Source organism: Pleurodeles waltl, chromosome 3_1 (assembly GCF_031143425.1).
Source record: "Pleurodeles waltl isolate 20211129_DDA chromosome 3_1, aPleWal1.hap1.20221129, whole genome shotgun sequence".
Taxonomy (NCBI): Eukaryota; Metazoa; Chordata; class Amphibia; order Caudata; family Salamandridae; genus Pleurodeles; species Pleurodeles waltl.
The window spans coordinates 1,078,466,141-1,078,485,764 of NC_090440.1; positions in this window are offsets into that span (position 1 = coordinate 1,078,466,141).

A 19,624-nucleotide genomic window follows, 5' to 3' on the forward strand; every position below is an offset into this window, starting at 1 on the left:
AGCTCACCAGATTAGGAAGGATCAGAGGGAGGCCACATCCTAGCCCTTAAGCAAAAAGAATACCGAGACGTGGCCTAGGAAGCTGCTAAAATGCACCATAGGGCAACAGAGCACCACATCAATGAAATGAAGGATAAGACAAAAACATTATTGGCCTGGCTGGACAGGTAGGAGGCAGCGGATAGATGGGTTCCTGGGATCCAGAAGGAGTCAGAGGAACTTGCTAGTAGTTGAGAATCCATAGCCCAAACGTTTGCCCACTACTATGCAAAAGTCTATTATGCAAGGTGTTTCTCCACAAAATCCAAAGCAGCCGAGCTCCTGGGTAACATCCCCCTCCAAACCCTCCCTACAGAGGATAGCAAAGCCTTAGAAGATGAATAGTACGAGCCATCAGGGATGTGAAGCCAGACAAAGCATCAACGCCCAAAGGGGTACCAATAGAATTGTATAAGTTGACAGCCACTAAACTTGCCCCACTACTGAAGCAGATATACAAGGAGAGCCAGAAGAGGGGAGTACTCCCATTAGATCAGCGCCAGGCCTCCATAGCAGTCATCCAAAAGCCCAGAAAGAAGAGTAGGTCCTACAGGCCTATCTCATTTCTAAACACAAAGGTGAAAATGTTAGCTAACATGCTGGCCTCTCGGTTGACCCCCGTAGTCCACAGCTTGATCAGGCCTGACCAGTCAGACTTCATGTCACGAGACAATACAGCTCTTAAATTCTGTAGATTACATAGGCTACTATGCCACACAGACACCATTCAGGAAGGCTCTGTGATGTTTTCCCTTGACGTGGGCATGGTCTTTGACACCTTGGAATGGCTGAACCTGTTGACAGTGCTGAAGAGGCTGGCCTTTGTCCCCCACTTTATTATCTGGATACAATGCATTTTCACAGCCTCCCAACACCAAGTAGTAGTGACTACACCTGATCAGACCCATTTGTCCTTTACTCGGGCATGAGGCAAGGATGCCCACTCTCCCCCTTCCTGTTTGCCTTGGTCCTAGAACAGCTGTCAGCTTGGGTGCATCATGACCCCGTAATCCGTGGCCCCAGCTGTGCAGACCAATGGGAAGACAGAACATCACTGTAGGCTCCTGATACTCAGCTCAATGTTGCAGACCCTACCAGGACCTTATACAGCACAGTGTTCATGGTGACTCAATTTGGCCAGTACTCAGGCTATACAATCACCTGGACCAAATCTACTATCTAGATTCTCAAAGGAGCTCCCATCAGACTGCTGTATGCATGTGAAGCCGAGGTGGTGACTGGGGGCTTCAAATACCTGGGCATTAATAAATTAACTAAAGACCTAACAGTCTTCAACTCCTGTACTCACCTCCCTTTCTTGACCCTCCTTAGACAAGACGTTCAACAATGGAAGGCTCTCCCCTTATAATTGCTGTGCAGGGCAGCTCTTTTCAAGATGATGTCTCTCCAATGCTTTTCATACATATTGCATTATACCCCCTTCACAGTACCCTCATCATACCATAGCGCAAAAGATAGCGAACTCAGAAATATATTGTGGGATAGAGGCACAGCAAGAATAGCTCTGGCCAAGCTGGCTAAGAGCTGTTATGATGGTGAGATTTTCCTTCCTGATATCAGAATATATCACAGGGCAGCCCAACTCACCACCATCAAATATTGAATGCATGCATCCCCAGATGACCCGGCTTACGGTATAGATAAGTGGCTGATGCAAGTAGAGGATTAATTGAGAGCCTTATATGCAACCCCCACGATGATGCACACTAGTGGACCAACGGCGACAACACTCATGCACTGGAGCACCACACTTCCGGCCCTGGGCTAGGCTTGGAAATTTACATACGCCACAACCCCATGGGATTCTGTGGTACTTGGTAACCGGAGACATTTGGCCAGGTTTGAAAAATGGGATCTAATAGGCATATTGAAGGTGGAAAAACTATGCTGAAAGGCTCAGGATGTTCCACTTCTAGATCTACAAGTAGAGTAGCCTTGGCTTCAACCGAATAGTACCACTATTTTCAGGTGCGGCACTCTCTTTGGTTGGTGCTTCAGGGGGGAGTAGACCTGCCTGAGTCCTCCACCCTAGAAAGTAGACTGCTAGAAGAACACCTGCTTAGGAAAGCCATATCCTAAACTTAGCACAAGCTACTCAATAATATGCCACACCCACTTACATATCTCAAGGGAAGATGGGAACAGGATGTGGGTAGTCTTTGTGAGGGCAAATGGTACATGACCCTGGCTGCCCCACTGGAGGCAGGAATTAGAAACTGGTTTCGCCTGGTGTAGGTATGGAGCCTGCATAGGTCCTACCTGGCAGGCATGGTTAAGGCCAAAATAGACAAAAAAAGACACTTGTTGTCTGAGGGGGTGTTTTCTTGAGGGATATTTTTTGCACATTATATGGGAGTATCCTGCCATATAGAACTACTGGAATTCAGTGATTGCCAGCATGAGTGAGGTGTGGGATAGCACAATAGTTGGGTCATCCAAATGGTATGAGTTAAACAGCTGGGGGGATATGGGACATGGGAGGGTGGTGGAGTCATGGATAACGCTAGGATTGACAATAGCCAAAGAAACATATTGAAACTATGGGGAGGCATCCCCTGCGTCTGAAGTCAGCAACTGTAAGAGAGACTTGGACTGGTGCATGGAGCCCCCTTGTTGAAACAATGTTAGTCCCAGATGGGAACCGTTGTGAGCCACAGGTAGGCCAGGAGGGGTCTTAAAGGGGATTGTGCATGTCCATTTGACAAAGATTGTTTATGACAATGATACCACAGATTGTGCATGTTGCTTGCGGCCATGGTCCATCTAGAATGCATTCTGATTTAAATGATATGTTCTTGCCGAAGTGTTGATAAAAAGGAAAATAAAGAAAATAATTCAATAAGTCTGGTCCTTAAAACACACCAGAGTGTGGACATATGTGCACTCACATTGGAACGGCTTACAGGATCTTCTCTGAGCCTAGGTCAACAGAAATCTTTGCTAAAGATTTGTTAAGAGTATCACATGCATGGGAATGATTGCACAGGGCCCTTCCTAGCTTATGCTGTGTTTGGAAACATACAGTCGGAATTCAGAGATGACAATGTGGTAGGCACATGATACGAGTAGCATCACATAAGTACACTCAGTACACATGTGTAAACATATATGTGACAAAGAGTCTTCATACACATGCAGATTTTCAAACTGTGTCAGTCCTTGCTTGCATCACACACACCTACAATCATATGGTAACACATTCCTATGTTACGGGTACACAATGAAATGTACATGCACAGATATGTAGCCATACCATACAAACTACACAGATGCATAGCCCATGTAACAAGGCATGTGAACCTTGGTGTACTGTCAGCCTTTGCTCCAAAATCCACTCATGGCTGTTATGCATTAAAAAAATTATGCAAATGGTACTTCTCCATACATTGCAAATCACTAAAATGACTCCTGGCACCATGGTCATCTAATCTGTCTTGCCTTCTCAGCCTTCCCTCCAAAATCCTTGCATGCCCGGCATGCGTCAAAAATGTTGATGCATAATATTGTACTACAAACATCGCACATGCCAAAAATGACACCTGGCACCTGCGCGTCAATTCAAAGTTGACAGGTCTTGTCAGCCTTCATAGAAAAATTCCACGCATGGCCGTGGTTCGTAAAAAATAAAAAAAAACGACGCATATAAGAAAATGTGACGCATACGCCCAGGAAGTGATGTAATAGGACTTCCATGCTGTCTACATGGGAAGGTGATTTAACTTTCACTTTTATTCTACGGTCTTATAGTCTGTGGTTGACAGAGGTTGTGTGGAGATTGTGCTGGTGTGAGGAGTGGTGGGTTTTGAGTGTGTTGTTCTGTCCTGTCTGTGTTAAGTCCAGTTTGTCATATTTGTAAGTGTTTTTGTACTTTATTGTCCCGTTATTGTATAAGCATTGTCAGGTGTTTGTCTTGGAGTAGTGTAGTTTGTTGTGGTATTTGGGGTAAGGTGAGGTATTGTATTATAGTTGTTAGGGTTATTATTTTTGCAGTGAAGGGAAACTGCAAGATGTTGGGGAAGGGAAGAGCCCATTGTATGAGTGGTGATTAACTGGGAGAGTTAATCTGGTTAGTGTGCCACTACCTCCCCAACATGGTGGCTATGGGTGGCTGAGTCACCATGAGCTACCCAACAGAGGCAAGGAAGCTGTGGTGGGGTAATGTGCTCAACCAGCTTCGCAGGATCTTTTTGGAGGATTGGACAGACCACTAGCTAAAACACCTGTGAGCAGACCTCTTTGCCCGTGAAGGAGATCTCCTGGATCACCTGGTGATTCGGGTTGGTGGACTGTTGGACCTGGCCCTTTTACAGGGTCATTCCCCGAACTTTTTGCCTTTTTCCTCCTAATTTTTCTGACCCTTGTTGGCTGAAGTTATGACTCTGAGCACTTTTTCACTGCTAATCAGTGCTAAAATGCATGTGCTCTCCCTTGTAAACTTGGTATGATTGGCTTATACCTTATTGGCATATTTAATTTACCTATAAGCCCCTTGTAAAGTGGTAACCCTATACCCAGGGCCTGCAAATTAAATGCTACCGTTGGGCCTGCAGCGCTGCTTGTGCCAGCCACTGAAGTAGTGTTTCAAACCTGTCTCAGGCCTGCTCGCGCAGGGCCTGCGTGTACAGTTTTCTGCCACAGGGACCTGGCATCTAAATTTCCTTGCCAGGCCAAGAACACCCCATTTATGACATGTAAGTCACCAGTAAGGTACGCCCTAGCTTGCCCTATAGGCAGGGTGCCATGTATGTAGAGGGCAGGACGTGTGCCTAGTAATGTGGTCTGTCCTGGTAGTGACAAAGTGCCTATTTGGTTTCTCACTGCTGTGAGTGCTGCCTTCTCATAGGGTGCTGCCTTATGTGTAAGGGGTATTGTCTAATTTAAGAGGGGTAGCGTAGGCATGTTTGGTATATTTGTAATGGTGGTAAGAAATGCTGCTTACTGGTGTAGGTGTATTTTTTTATTACTATTACAGAAATGCCACTTCTAGAAAGTGAGCATTTCTCTGTACTCATGACTCTGGTGTTTTGCAGCTTGACTCAAATCCACGTCTGGGAAGAGTGACAGTTGGGTTTTGTGCATACTTTTCAGACAGCCTGTACACAGGGAGGGTGGAGGTGTCACAGAGGTGCATCTACATACTGAATAGTCTTCCTGGGCTGAGAGAAGGGAGAGGCGGGGCACACCTGCATTTGTAAAGGCTGTGGCCTGGCCTTACACAATAGGGTCATTTACCCCCCCCCACTGATGTTTGGAGCCTGTGCTGCAGGAGAGAAGGGGCACTCCCAGGACCAGTTGTAACTGGCTGGAACCTCCTCTCCCCTTCTTTTGTAAAACACACTGTAAACTGAGTATAAGTACAGGGGAATTTTCCCCACAAGTTAGACTTTCTTGGGACTCCAGAGACTTACTGGAAAGTGGACACAGGGCGCTGCTGAATGGACTCAACAGGACCCACCTTGGACTGCTGTTGCTGTGCTGCCATGTGACCTGCCTGGTCCCTAGGAGGAACTGCCACCATCTGCATCCCTTTTGCTGGCCTGTTGTTGAGGCCTGGTAGCACTGTGCTACCCTCTCTTTTGTCTCCAGAGGCAGGGTGCTGTGGCCCCTGACCCCTGTAACCTTCCCCAGCACAAGGAGTGTTGTTGTGATATCTCAGTGCTTGGAGAGCACTCCTGTGTGCCCATTTGCACTTCCAAGCGTTTTTCTGATGCTGTGATCACCGCTGCGTCCCAGGCATCCATAATCACCAAAGCGTGTCTGAGCACGCTGTGTCTTGTGCCCCCAGGGCACCAGGGACGCTGAAAAGAGTAGCCGGCGCGCTCCTCCAAGTTCCCCCGAAGGACCCGGTAACCTGAGCGGCGCCCCCAGGGTACACGCCGGCCCCTGTTGCCAGGGAGCTCAACGGCGTGACCCAGAAGACTCATGCTCGACTCCAGAGAGGAGCGCAGCGAGTTGGGAGAGGTGTCGGCCTCTCCCCTCTTTACACAGGCAGCCGCACCAAGGACGAGGGCGACTGCTTCTAGCATTGCAGGGCACGGGGCAGAAAGGGAGTTCCTTTCCCCTGGGCACTGCCTTAGGGGCGCGTACGCCCTGGCGAACTTTGGGCATTTTGTTTTAGTGGCCTCTTCCTACAGGAGGGTCAGTCGCAACCTGTGGGGGGGCCACAGAACGTGTCGCACCCGTTTCAGGTGCAGGCCCCTGGAGGGGCCCGACACCCCCATCAGAGGGTGTGCGTACCATCCCCCTCCCCTTCAGGATCAACACGTGGCCCCCGTCTTGCGCACAGGAGCACCGGGGGCCCCCACTACGATCCCTGTGGCACTGAGGTGCCTGTCATCATAAAACAGGTACTCTATGAGAGATATATATATATGTCTGATGGTCCTGGGATGACATTATTGTTTATATATATATCTGCCTATTTTTATGATGTTTTCACATATGGTTTCTAATGTTCCTTTTATGGGCATAACCTGCTATTATATGTTTTTATGACTTGCCATATGTTCTATAATGTTCCTTTTAGGGATATTTATGATGTGTTTACGGCAAGTACATATATTTCTTTATTATAATACCTGACTACTGCTTATGTTGCAGAATCCTGAGTACTTACGTGTTCTAATGTGACAACTGCTTATTCTTGCAGAGTATTAGTAACTTGTGTAACGTTCTAACAACTGCTAAGGTAGCAGAGTATTACTGACATATAGGGCCTGATTCCGGTCCGCGGGAGCACCGCCAACAGGCTGGCGGTGCTCCTTTGGGCATTCTGACTGCGGCGGTACAGCCGCGGCCAGAAACGGAAAGTCGGCGGATTCTGACCCCCATACCGCCATCCTGTTCCTGGCGGTTTCGGCCGCCAGGAACAGGATGGCGGTATGGGGTGTCATGGGGCCCCTGGGGGCCCCTGCAGTGCCCATGCCAATGGCATGGGCACTGCAGGGGCCCCCGTAAGAGAGCCCCACTTTGAATTTCAGTGTCTGCTTAGCAGACACTGAAATTCGCGACGGGTGCTACTGCACCTGTCGCACCCCTTCCACTCCGCCGGCTTCATTCGGAGCCGGCTTCCTCGTGGAAGGGTGTTTCCCGCTGGGCTGGCGGGCGGCCTTTTGGCGGTCGCCCGCCAGCCAAGCGGGAAACCCAGAATAACCGCAGTGGTCTTCTGACCGCGCAGCGGTATTCTGGCGGTTCCCGTTTGGCTGGCGGCGCCCGCCGCCAGCCAAACTCGGAATCACCCCCATAATGTTTGGTCTAATTATGTTTTTTGTAATACAGTTTATTTTTACATAGCTCAGTTTTGTGTTTACTTTGTGGTGTAAATATTGCATCACGTGTGTTGCGTGTGTTGTGCAAACGCTTTACACATTGCCTCCGGGTTAGGCCAGACTGCTCATGCCAAGCTACTAAGGGGGTGAGCAGGGGTTATCTTGAACGTATAACTCCCTTGCATTGACTAGAGTGGGTGGGTTCTACCTGGTTTAGGTGCATACCCTAGCCAACCAGAAACCCCATTTCTAACATGGACCTGTTGGTACGTACCCCTTTGACATTGCAACATCCCTATTTGCATGTGCATGACAGTAGGACATAAGGATAACTGCAGCATGTGATGACAAGGATGAGGACAGCAATTTTTGTGTCTCAACCAACCTACATTTATGAGAGCTCAGCAATGCACCGTTGCAGACAAATTGCACATTATTTTCTGTGTACCTTGTTGTTTTGCTTTCCTTTATCTTATGACTGAGCTGGCAAAACTCTGGAATGCACTTCCTATTTTAAAGAAGACATTTATTATTATTACTTCACCACGAGGTTCCTGAGAGACGAGATTAGTAGATTGGAAGCACACGTTTAAAAGTAGTCACAGCAATGAAAGCAAAATATATCAAAGTACTTCTCAATTGCAATGCACACAGCAAATACATGTGATTATATTATAGCATAACTTCAAAGCAAAGAATAAAAGTCAAAATTCATCACCGTAGGGCCTATCACTGCTCGTCATCTTTCTCATGCCTGCAAGTTGATGACTCCTGTTCAACTGCGAGAAAGAGATTTTCCACCCTGACGTCCGCTCCTGACTGAAGCCTTGGAAAATTCCCCCTGCCCAGGGACACCATCTTATAATGCAAAACATGCAGAGTTGGGAAGTAAACAAGCCATTGGAGATTGGCCAGATCTCCTAAACCTCGCTTCTTTCCAAGGCTGAGTAGAGAGGAAAACACAAAATATACGCTCTCTCATCACGCTAGAGTTCGGTGTGAACACAATACAAAAAACACACAGCTTGGTCTATGTGGAAAAACACAGCTCATCTGCAATGTCTAAACTGCAATGTCGAACTCCACGATAAAGACAATAGGCAGCTAAACTGAATACAAAATGTAATGCCTAATGCCACGTTAAAGCCAATAGGCAGCTTACCTAAATACAAAATGTAATGTCTAATGCCACGTTAAAGCCAATAGGCAGCTAAACTGAATACAGAATGTAATGTCTAATGCCATGTTAAAGCCAATAGGCAGCTAAACTGAATACAACATGTAATGTGCTACTGATGAACATTGAACAACTAATATGCACAGTGGTGAAACACAAAGTAATTGGTCAAAGACAATTAACGGCATAACACTTGTGTACTGCATATACATAATGAGGTGCTGAAAATGGTACAAAGAAGTGCAATGGTGTAAGAGTTCATGTTTCCAAGACACAGATGTACATTTCCATTATGGGCTTTACAACTGTGGAAATATGCTAAGTAAGGTTTAAGCAATGACAAAAAATGACTCAAGAGTATTGCTAGTCACAGGTGTGTGTGTGCCTTGAGTCATGTATGTGCAGAGTGACATGACAAGAACACAAATGTAAGAAGAAGTAATTGTCTCATAATGCAACATCTGTGTCTTAGTTTTTTAAGGTAATGTTGCTGATGGAGTCATGTATTACCTAACCATATGTCAGAATTTGAGCAATGCAAGCATTGTGGCAGTTTTTTAAACCTGGCGCCTCATGATGGCAGTGCCAGGCCTGAAAAATGCAAGATTTGTATTCCTGCCGTAGGAAGTTAACTAATATTTGTGCCTAATGCAACTTGCTTACATGACAATTCCATTTCACTTAGCAGGTATTGCACCTTCATGTAAGGTACAAAATATACTAAGATCAACCCTAATTTCATAGCTTACAACATCAGTGTCCTGACGTCTACCATGGTGTGCCATATGTTCCATACAGGACACACGCATGATGGAGTTATGTGGTGGCAGTATGGTTTTGAAAAGAGTCAAGCATCTGAGTGGTTGCTCCTTTTTCACATAGATTAACTGCAAAGTTTTAAGCTTCTGCCAATGGACAGTATCCTGTCTCCCAAAAATGTGAAACATATGTATCTGAAACATGTATATATGTTTGCATCCCATATCTGTACATGTTTTTTTGGGCTAACTATGGATCAGAATAACTAGCGCAGCCCAGTGCCGTGCCAACATCAGCAGTGCTGTGCTACATCAGGTTTTAAATTCAGTGCTGCTCCGTATTTACAAGAGAATGGCACAGCCCTGTGTTTCCTACAGCGCCAGGACCAAATAAAGCTGCCGGCACCAACGAAGGCATCCTTGCACAATAGTGCAAGGGTGTCTGCATTGAGGGAAGTGATTGTTTATGTGCAGGAAGGTGTCCCCTCCTGCACATTAAGGCCCATATTTATACTTTTTTAGCGCTGCATTCGTGCCACTTTTTGACGCGAAAGTGGTGCAAACTTACAAAATACAATTGTATTTTATAAGTTTGGGCCGCTTTTGCATCAAAAAATGATGCAAATGTGGCGTTAAAAACGTATACATATGGGCCTAATATTCTACAATGGTGATTTGCCACTTCTGTGTGTGCTGCAGAATGACACCCTCTTGCACAGAAGCAATTACCCATGGCATTTTGCTTCTTCTCTGTGTGCTGCAGAATGCAACACACATAGAAAAGGAAAGAAACGAAGATGAATAAAAGCATTCCTTCTAGTTTTGCCCTGCTAATGCCAGCCATTGGGTGGCATTTCTTTTTGGTGCTGCCAAAATTAACGATTTCTTGTAATTCTGGAGCAGCATCAAAAGCTATGGGTGTTGCGGCGGAACACCCACTGCAACACCCATTGCACACCCCTCTGATGCAGAAAACTGCATAGGAGTGGCCCATATTTACAAGGAGGTGTTACACCACAAAAAAGTGGTATTACAGCTCCTTGTACATACGGTACAGTGAAAAGCACCACCAGAGGGTCACTGAGAGTGATGCTCCAGTGGCCTTAGGGCCTTTTAAATCTGGCTTTTGTCTATCTGACAGACATGTAATAGTTGGCAGTTGTTTATTCCTAACACTAAGTTGACTAGCTCACTCAGCTAAACAAGTTGAATGTGTTACAGTTGTCCATGCTTTTATTTGTTCTACAATCACAAAGCTATAATTTCCTGTCATGTCTTGCAGGTGCACCTCCACCCTACACAGGTGGAGAGGTTTCCTGGTTTGAAGACCCTGATGCACCCAATAAGTGTCACTTGTCTGTCACGTGGAGATCCAGGGTTGTGTGTGAGAGGGTGTGCTGTGTGCAATGCCATGTGTGACAATTGAGACACCATCATCTATGCTTTGTTATCAACATCATATCTGATGGTATGTTGAGGCTGTGAAATGATTTGATTGATGCACAGGTGCCAGTGTGTGCTGCAATGGATTTGTGGGTCTTAGGAAAAGGTAATTATGCCCACAAACAGGACAGAGTGCTGGGGACCTGGGCTAGGCTGTGCACAAAGGAAGTCTTGCAAAAGTGCACAGAAGCCCGAGCAGCTGCAATTCACGTGGTACACAGGATTACTGTCTGACGTGGGGAGGCAAGGACTTACCTCTACCAAATTTGGACAGAAGGGCCACTGGACTGTCGGGGACAATTTGACCCAGCTCCTGTATTCCAGGGACCACGCTCATCAGTATGAGAGGGGACTCAGAGGACAGGTGATGCAGATGTTTGGTGCCTGCGTTAGCAGGGGGAAGATTCAGTCCAGTCCAGGATGAAGGCAGACAGCCCTCAGATCATGCACCACCAGGAAACAGTTGAGAAAGCCGGCTGGATGAGGTGCTACAATGTTGCTGGTAGTCTTCTTGCTACTTTGTTGCGGTTTTTCAGGCGTCCTGGGGCAGTCAGCAGCCGATCCTTAGCAGAAGTTGAAGAGGGAAGTGCAGAGGAACTCTGGTGAGCTCTTGCATTCATTATCTGGTGAGATACCCACAGGAGAGACCCTAAATAGCCCTCAGAGGAGGATTGGCTACAGAGAAAGGTAAGCACCTATCAGGAGGGGTCTCTGACGTCACCTGCTGGCACTGGCCACTCAGAGCTGTCCATTGTGCCCTCACTCCTCTGCATCCAAGATGGCAGAGGTCTGAGACACACTGGAGGAGCTCTGGGCACGTCCCCTGGGAGGTGCTGGTCAGGGGAGTGGTCACTCCCCTTTCCTTTGTCCAGTTTCACGCCAGAGCAGGGCTGGGGGGGATTCCTGAACAGGTGTGGACCGGCTTATGCAAGGAGGGCACCATCTGTGCCCTTCAAAGCATTTCTAGAGGCCAGGAGAGGCTACTCCTCCCAGGCCCTTCACACCTATTTCCAAAGGGAGAGGGTGTAACACCCTCGCTCAGAGGAAATCCTTTGTTCTGCCTTCCTGGGACTGTCCTGCCCAGGCCCCAGTGGGGCAGAAACCTGTCTCAGGGTTGGCAGTAGCAGTAGCTGTAGCTGCAGAGAGAACCCCAGAAAGTTAGCTAGGCAGTACCCGGGCTCTATGCTGGAGACCCGGGAATGCATCCAATTGTCCCCCCAATACCAGAATGGTATTGGGGTGACAATTCCATGATCCTAGACATGTTACATGGCCAGGTTCGGAGTTACCATGGTGACGCTACGTATAGGTATTGACCTATATGTAGTGCACGCGTGTAATGGTGCCCCCGCACTCTCAAAGTCTGTAGAAATTGCTCTGAACGATGTGGGGGCACCTTGGCTAGCGCCAGGGTGCCCTCACACTAAGTAACTTTGCACCTAACCTTCACTAAGTGAGGGTTAGGCATATAGGCGACTTATAAGTTACTTAAGTACAGTGTAAAATGGCTGTGAAATAACGTGGACGTTATTTCACTCAGGCTGCAGTGGCAGTCCTGTGTAAGAATTATCTGAGCTCCCTATGGGTGGCAAAAGAAATGCTGCAGCCCATAGGGATCTCCTGGAACCCCAATACCCTGCGTACCTAGGTACCATATGCTAGGGAATTATAAGGGTGTTCCAGTGTGCCAATCAGAATTGGTAAAATTAGTCACTAGCCTGCAGTGACAATTTTAAAAGCAGAGAGAGCATAAACATTGAGAGTCTGGTTAGCAGAGCCTCAGTGATACAGTTAGGCACCACACAGGGAACACATATAGGCCACAAACTTATGAGCACTGGGGTCCTGGCTAGCAGGATCCCAGTGACACATATCAAACACACTGACAACATAGGGTTTTCACTATGAGCACTGGGCCCTGGCTAGCAGGATCCCAGTGAGACAGTAAAGACACCCTGACATATACTCACAAACAGGCCAAAAGTGCGGGTAACAAGGCTAGAAAGAGGCTACCTTCCTACACAACCCCCCCAAACGAAGAACAATAAGGCTAACTTTGGCCAGTTGAGTCTTTATTGTTTAAGTGGTGAAAAGTGGAGAGTTGCTCTGTAATAGATTGGTTACTCCCTTTATCATACACTATATGATTACTTTCCTGTGGGGATGTGAACCATCCTGTTTGAAGTTTTTTAGCTAGCCAGCAATGTGAAGTTATATTTTCAGAGTTCCTATTAGTATGTTTTAGTTTAGAGCAGTGGGAATTGTCCACTGGACCTACATCAAAGGATGAGAATGCCAGACAGGGATGCTGTCTCAGTAAAGCCATAGCTGGGCAAAAACGTTGTCCATATGGCTGTAAGAGAGAACAGGTTTGCTGTTTCTCTTGAGTTGGAGCAGGATAGGGATGCTGTCCTATAAGCTCCACACTAGGGCAGGGCTGCTGTCCTAAGTGTTGTGAGGCAGTGCAGGGTTGCTGCACTAAAGTTTCTCTGGGAGGGTTGGAGGGATGCTCCCTGTTAACTAAAATGGTGCACTTTTTCTCACCAATATTAGTTATCCCACAGAGAGGTACTTCTATCTCAGGGAGTACAGCTGTGTTAGCTGATGATTCCCTTGGTACAGGTGCCACCCAAGGAGAGGTTTCTCCCACCACAGGAATGGTATCCTGAATGGCAGGGTGGGTAGGGGATACTTTGATGCCCTTTTCACCGGTTGTTGGAGAAAGATCCTGAGTTTTCAGGCCTTTTTCTCTCCATTGCTTTTTCATTTCAGCTGAAATGAGAGGAAGCAATTCCTCAGGGATACCCAGCAGGGCTGCATGGGTATTAAACTCTACCTCAGCCCAACCTGAGGCCTCTAGGTCATTACCTAAGAGACAGTCTACAGGCAAGCTAGGTGATACTAACACCTGCTTAGGGCCAGTAACTCCACCCCAACTAAACTGAATTATAGCTAAGGGAAGAAACTTAGTGGAGTTATGGACATCAATAATCTTGGACTGTTGTCCAATGATGTGTTGTGCAGGAGACACTAGGTTTTCAGTCACCAAAGTGATACTGGTACCTGTGTCCCTGTAGGCCTGAGCCTCAACACCATTTATTGAAACTGTCTGCCTGTACTTATCCATTGTAAGGGGACAAGCAGCCAGTGTGGCAAGGCCAGTGCCACCAGGTTTGACAAAAACTGTCTTGGGACTGACTACCCCAGTTTCTATGATGGACCCAAAAGTGAACCCAACTACGCCCTTATTTTGACTGTTGCCAGCAGTCCCACCACTATTACCACTACTGATAGGGGCACTAGAGTTTGATGTAATAATGGTGGTAGGCTCAGTGAGTTTACCTGGGCAGGACTTATCCCCTGGCCTATGGCCTTTATTTTTACACACATAGCACCAAGGCTTTTTAATGTGTGTGGATTGTGTGGAAGAGGAAGAAGTTGATTTATCCCCAACCCCTGAAGAGTGTTTAGGATTTGAAGAAGGATCTTTAGTTTTATCCTTATCCCCATGCTTATCCTGAGATTTCTCACCATCATTCTTCTTGCCATCCTTGTCACCCCCTGTATGAACTTTTCTGTTCACTCTTGTTCTGACCCATTTGTCTGCCTTCTTTCCCAATTCTTGGGGAGAGTTCAGATCTGAGTCTACCAAGTACTGGTGCAACAAATCAGATGCACAATTGTTCAAAATATGCTCTCTCAGGTTTAGATTATATAGGCCTTCATAGTCAGTCACCTTACTGCCATGTAACCAACCCTGCAAGGTCTTCACTGAACAGTCTACAAAGTCTGTCCAGTCTTGAGAGGACTCTTTTCTGGTGTCTCTGAACTTAATCCTGTATTGTTCAGTGGTTAAGCCAAATCCATCCAAGAGTGCATTCTTCAAAACTTTGTAGTTATTAGCATCACTTTCTCTGACAGTAAGGAGCCTATCCCCACCCTTACCAGTGAAAGATAGCCACAAGATAGCAGCCCACTGCCTTTGAGGACCAACTCTACCATACAGGCCCTCTCAAGTGCAGCAAACCACTTGTTAATTTCATCCCCCTCCTTGTAAGGGGGGACTATCTTTTGGAGGTTTCTGGAATCTTGCTCTCTAATAGCATTGCTATCAAAAACACTGCTGCTGCCACCATGGGGAACTAACCCCATTCTCTACCTTTCCCTCTCTACATCTAGAGATCCCCTGTCTAAGGCCAGCTCCTGCTGTTTAAGCTTCACCCTGGCCTCTTCCAACCTCAGCTTTCTGAGTTACCTTTCCATTAAGTTATCCTCAGGGTGGGAGGCTTGGGAATTGTGAGACACAGAGGAAATATGGGAATTGGCAGAGAGAGACCTGTCCCTAACTGGCTGGACCCTAGTAACCTGGCCTTTAGGAGTGAAAGGTGCCCTACTAATGTGTGACCCACTACCAGTGTCACTAGGTGGCCTGTTAGCTGGCAGGTCTTTTGAAGAACCCTCCCCAGCATCCTCAGGGGACTCCTCTGAGTCTGACTGGGTACCCCCCTCTTCTACCTCCTGTTCCTGGGATGGGCCAGACTGGTTCTGGTCATTTTCTAGGAGAAGGCTAAAGAGAAAGTCTTTGGTAAGATTCTTGCCAATGCTTAAAACTCTTTCTATGCAGAGACCCCTCAAACTTTTAAAGTTTAAACTCTCATAGGTTGCCTGAACAACTGTGGGAGTAAGTTCTACTGCTAGACATGATAGAAAAGGTTTAGGACAGAGAGAGAAAATGTTTTTGGAACCTTTGAGAGCACAGAGAAAAAAAACTTTTTCAAACTTTTTGAAAACTTTAGAACATTTTCTGAAACTTTTTAGAAACTTATAAAAAAGTTTTTGAAAAGGAAAGTTAAACTGTTCAGTTCAATGTGTATATCTTGAAGTATTTGGTATATGTTTTTCTCATGAAAATCACCAATGACAAAGTGGTAAAGCAGTTACAAATACTTATCCCACTGCTGCACCAACAATGTGGGAGGCTGGCCTGGTGGGTACCTTGTGGTACTTACACCTTGTGCCAGGTCCAGTTATCCCTTATTATTAGATTAGAAGTGTTGTAGCAGCTTAGGCTGATAGAGGTAGATATAGCAGAGCAGCTTGGGCTGAACTAGGAGACATGCAAAGCTCCTACTGTACCACTTATATCACTTAGTACTATATCATAAGAAAACACAATACTCAGAGTTACTAAAAATAAAGGTACTTTATTTTAGTGACAATGTGCCAAAAGTATCTCAGAGGATATATTCCCTTAGGAGGTAAGTAATATACACAAAATATACACACACAAACCAAAATCAGGTAAGTAACAGTTAGAAAAGTAGTGCAAACACTGTAGAACACAATAGAATGCAATAGGGAGAAATAGGCCTAGGGGCAACACAAACCATATACTCCAAAAGTGGAATGCAAACCACAAATGGACCCCAGGCCTAGTGTAGTGTGTAGAGGGTCACTGGGAGTGTAATAGAACAATAAGGGTGTCCAAGATACCCCACCCCAAGACCCTGAAAAGTAAGAGTAAAGTTACCCTACTACCCCAGAAAGACAGTAAAGTCGAGATAGGGGATTCTGCAAGGACAACAACCTTCTGCAAAGCACTGAAGACGGATTCCTGGACCTGAGGACCTGTAAAGGAAGGGGACCAAGTCCATGAGTCACGCAAGTGTCAAGGGGGGGCAGGAGCCCACTAAGCCCCAGATGAAGGTGCAAAAGGGCTGCCTCCGGGTAGAAGAAGCCAAAGATTCTGCAATAACAGAAGGGGCCAGGAACTTCTCCTTTGGTCAGAAGATGCCCCCCGGTATGCTGGAGGATGCAGAGTTGTTTTGATGCAGAAAGACCACAAACAAGCCTTGCTAGCTACAAGAGTCACAGTTGAGGATGTTGGGTGCTGCCAGGGCCCAGGAAGGACCAGGAAATTGCCCCTTGGAGGAGGAGACAGAGGGGGTGCTCAGCAACGCAGAGAGCCCACACAGAAGCAGGCAGCACCTGCAGAAGCACCTGAACAGGCACTTAGAAGATCTGAGGTCAATGGTCAACTCAGAACAACAAAAGAGGGTCCCACGATGTCGGAGTCCAATTCAGCGAGTTGGGCAGTGCAGGACGGAGTGCTGGGGACCTGGGCTAGGCTGTGCACAAAGGAAGTCTTGCAAAAGTGCACAGAAGCCCGAGCAGCTGCAGTTCATGCGGTACACAGGATTACTGTTTGGTGTGGGGAGGCAAGGACTTACCTCCTGCAAATTTGGACAGAAGGGCCACTGGACTATCAGGGACACTTGGACCCAGCTCCTGTGTTCCAGGGACCACGCTCGTCAGGATGAGAGGGGACCCAGAGGACTGGTGATGCAGAAGTTTGGTGCCTGCATTAGCTGGGGGAAGATTCCGTCGACCCACATGAGATTTGTTCTTGGCTTCTAGTGCAGGATGAAGGCAGACAGCCCTCAGAGCATGCACCACCAGGAAACAGTAGAGAAAGCCGGCTGGATGAGGCGCTACAATGTTGGTGGTAGTCTTCTTGCTACTTTGTTGTGGTTTTGCAGGCATCCTGGAGCAGTCAGCAGTCGATCCTTGGCAGAAGTCAAAGAGGGAAGTGCAGAGAAACTCTGGTGAGCTCTTGAATTCGTTATCTGTGAGATACCCACAGGAGAGATCCTAAATAGCCCTCAGAGGAGGATTGGCTACAGAGAAAGGTAAGCACCTAACAGGAGGGGTCTCTGACGTCACTGCTGGCACTGGCCACTCAGAGCTGTCCATTGTGCCATCACACCTCTGCATCCAAGATGGCAGAGGTCTGGGACACACTGGAGGAGCTCTGGGCACCTCCCCTGCGAGGTGCTGGTCAGGGGAGTGGTCACTCCCCTTTCCTTTGTCCAGTTTCATGCCAGGCTGCAGTGGCAGTCCTGTGTAAGAATTGTCTGAGCTCCCTATGGGTGGCAAAAGGAATGCTGCAGCCCATGAGGATCTCCTGGAACCCCAATACCCTGGGTACCTGTGTACCATATACTAGGGAGTTATAAGGGTGTTCCAGTGTGCCAATCAAAATTGGTAAAATTAGTCACTAGCCTGCAGTGACAATTTTAAAAGCAGAGAGAGCATAAACACTGAGGTTCTGGTTAGCAGAGCCTCAGTTCTAGCAGGATCCCAGTGACACATATCAAACACACTGCGTTTTCACTATGAGCATTGGGCCCTGGCTAGCAGGATCCCCGTAAGACAGTAAAGACACCCTGACATATACTCACAAACAGGCCAAAAGTGAGGGTAACAAAGCTAGAAAGAGGCTACCTTCCTACAGTGATAAAGGATTTTGAAAGAATCAAGCAAGACTGCAGGCAACAAACAACAGATTCCTGGACCTGAAAACCTGTGGAGAGAGGAGAACAAGTCCTGAAGTTGAAGAAGAGTCCAGAAAGGACAGGAGCCCCTGCCAACCTAGAAGAAGGTGCAAAAGTGGATTCTCTGGTAAGAAGAAAAGTACAGAAGAGCACCAAAGAAGATGGCTGCGGGTTCCTGCTTGGTGCAGGTGATGTCCCACTTCGAGTTGTTGGATGCAGGCTGTTTGAGTTGCTGGTTTCCGCCAACAAGCCTCGGTTCAAGCAAGTACGCAGTTTGCATCAGAAAGGAGCTGCCTGGACCCAGGAAGGACACAGGGTCTCAACTCGGACTGAAGAGACAGAGGGGGCTCTCACCACTTCAGAGAGCCCTAAGAAGACCAGGCAGCAATAGGAGTCCCAGAAATGGGGACAAAGAAGATGCAAAGTGTGGTCATTGCAGCACTACACTGGAAGGTCCCGCATCGCCAGAGGACAACTCAGGGAGCTGTGTGTCACAGGATGGAGTGCTGGGGACCTGGGCTACGCTGTGCATGAAGGATTTTTGGAAGAAGTGCACTGAAGCCCAAGGAGCTGCAGAAGACGCTGTGAACAGGGGTGCTGTCACAGAACAGGGAGGCAAGCTCTTACCTCCACCAAATTTGAAAAGCTGGACCTTTGGACAGACTGGGTCACTTCACGCTCATCTTAAGGAGAGGAGTTCCAGAGTACCGGTTGTCGTCGCAGAAGAGTGCCTGCAGAAGCAGGGAAGTGACTCAGTCACTCCACGGTAGATTCCTTCGGTTCTTCTGGTGCACGGTGAAGGAAGGCAGTCCTCAGAGCATGCACACCTTGGAAACTGTTGCAAAAGCTGGCTGGAGCTGAAGTTGCAAGTCTCAAGAGTCCTGGAGGAATCTTGCAAACCAAATCTGAGGCAAGACCCAGAGGAGAGTCCCTAACTAGCCCTGAGAGGGGGATTGGCTACCTACCCAGGTATGCACCTATCAGGAGGGGTCTCTGACATCACCTGCTGGCACTGGCCAATCAGAGGTCTCCAGAGGATCCCCACACCTTGGAATCCAAGATGGCTAAAGCCAGGGACACTCTGGCGGAGCTCTGGGCACCACCCCTGGGGTAGTGATGGACAGGGGAGAGGTCACTCCCCTTTCCTTTGTCCATTTCCACACCAGAGCAGGGACTGGGGGTCCCTGAAGTTGTGACTCTGGCTTATGCAGGGAGGGTACAATCTGTGCCCTTCAAAGCATTCCCAGAGGCTCTAGGAGGCTACCCCTCCCAAGCTTGTAACACCTATTTCCAAAGGGAGAGGATGTAACACCCTCCTCCCAAAGGAAATGCATTGTTCTGCCTTCCTGGGATTGAGCTGCTCAGTCCCTAAGAGGGCAGAACCGTGTCTGTGAGGTGGCAGCAGCTGAGGCTGCAGTGGAAACCTCAGAGAGCTGGTTTGGCAGTACTGGGGGTCTATGGTGGAGCTCCGAGGGTGCATGGGATTGTCCCCCCAATACCAAATTTGGATTGAGGGGACAATTCCATGATCTTAGACACCTCACATGGCCATATTCGGAGTTACCATTGTGAAGCTACATATAT